At 41.0% G+C, this 2,102-nt stretch overlaps 1 pseudogene; it reads left to right on the forward strand.

The window, feature by feature from the left end:
• Positions 1 to 327: 327 nt before the first annotated feature.
• LOC149913028 (1-phosphatidylinositol 4,5-bisphosphate phosphodiesterase gamma-1 pseudogene) lies at positions 328 to 1,056 on the forward strand (annotated as a pseudogene).
• The last annotated feature ends 1,046 nt before the right edge of the window (positions 1,057 to 2,102 follow it).

Raw genomic sequence — 2,102 nt, forward strand, 5'->3', positions numbered from 1 at the left:
CCTCAATTAATTTATCCAGGTCCTTACTTCAATTCCTTTAATCCTTATTTATCCTTACTTCAATTCTTTTAATTTGTATATTACTGGGAGAAAATAAAGACATTCTCATTCTGACTAGCAAAAGACCTCTGATAGTTTAAACAAGTTCAGCAGACATGGAGAGAGAAAACTGAAAGATTTTAACTGTTTGTGCCGGACAGAATTTCTTGACATAATCACGAGACATGAAGCTTGTATATCTGTCATGGATGTGAGCAGATGCTATAAAGACCATTGGCAAGCCCCACCAAACCTGGGGTGGCTGACAGAAATAAGTGGCAAGGAACCATGGGTCCACGTGTGACAAAGGAGCAGAAGACAGATTATCAAATTATGGTAGACTCCATCAGTTATGCATGGAACCCACTTCACATTGTCCTGGCCAGGAACAGATGAGGGAGATGACCTGTGCAGAAGGAGGTGAGCAACAACATCAAGCTGCATCTCATGCAGGAATGGTTGCATGGCAAGCTGGGAGCAGGGCGCAGTAGGTAGTGACACATCACTGAATGACAGCTGATGGAGTACCGCACCAAGACAGGGGCCCCTGATGGCTCCTACCTTGTCAGGGAGAGTGAGACATTCGTTGGGGAATATGTTCTGTCCATCTGGTGTAATGAGAAGGTGCAGAATTGCTGCATCCATTGGCAGCAGGATGCCAGCAGCCCTAAGTTTTTGACTGACAGCCTGGTGTTTGACAGCCTCTTCGATCTTATCACCTGCTACCAAGAGATGCTGCTGAGATACAACAGGTTTGAAATTAGGCTGACAGAGCCAATGCCTTGGTTCAACACCCACAGCAGCAAAGACTGGTACCACGCCAACCTCATCAACACCAAAGCTGAGCATGTGCTGATGCAGGTGCCATGGGATGACACAAGACGGACAAGACAAGCTCCAGCACCATCTTCTTCAGGGAAGGATGGAAGATCCAACACTGATGCATGCAGCAGGAGAGTCACATTTAATAAGGCACTTGACCAAGTGTATATTGTTCAAGTTCATCACAAGCAATAAAAGTTTTTGCTCTTCACTACCAAGGGAGTCCATTTCTAATTGCCACAGTTAAACCTTGCTCTTATTTGCCTTCCTCAACCTGTGTCTTTCCCAAACATTTCATTTTCCAGACTTTACAAAACTACTTATATATCTCAATTTCACCTCCTCCAGAGGTTCCCAGTGCTAAAACTGGGATATCGGGTTTCCTGGATTTCTGCAGATAAAGGTTATTCTCGCTTCCAGTGTTCTGTTTTGTCCCCATTCGCAAGTAATACTTTGTTTACATTCTGCTTACAAGTTGCGGGGGGAGCAGTGCGGGGGACATGGTCTCCTGCCAGCACTTATCTGCTTTGGCTAGAGCAGATCACAAACTTTCATATTTCTAATTCATTGTTCTTCTGTAACCTTTTGCTGTTTTTGTTTTTGGTGTTGCTTGTTTGTTTTTCACAATTCCACTACTTGTGCCCTCAATTACACTTCCTACTTCCCTGTACTATTAACAATTCCATTTCCATATAACATTATGTTTACACTTCCATATGGCATCAACATTTACACTTCCATATAGCATTAACATTAACATTCCACGCAACATTAATATTTATGCTTCCATATACCATTGACAATTCCACTTCCGTATATCATTAACTATCAAACTTCCATATACTATTAACAATTACATTTCTGTATACCATTAACAGTTACACTTTTATATACCACAAACATTTAACAATCACAAAGACAGTGACAATAACCAGTACAGTTTATCTTAAGGATTCTTTCTCTCCTCCATCTTATCAGTAGGAATGGGCCTTCCCATTGACCTGATTTCAGATTCTTTACTAGTATCATAATTTTTTCATGAATATTCACTTTGTCCTTGTTAAATTAAATGAAATGAGGATTATCAGCCGTCCTCTGTCATCACACGCTTGATTTAATAAGTTCAATACATATGTAGCTTTAGCAAGCCTTTCTGCTGAAATGCCTTCTCAATTCCCTCTTTTTTGTTTAAGTGGCATAGTTTTAACAGTGCTATGGGTATGTTCAACTATGACTTATCC

This window comes from Phasianus colchicus, chromosome Z (genome assembly GCF_987193195.1).
Source record: "Phasianus colchicus chromosome Z, bPhaCol1.hap1.1, whole genome shotgun sequence".
NCBI classification, from domain to species: domain Eukaryota; kingdom Metazoa; phylum Chordata; class Aves; order Galliformes; family Phasianidae; genus Phasianus; species Phasianus colchicus.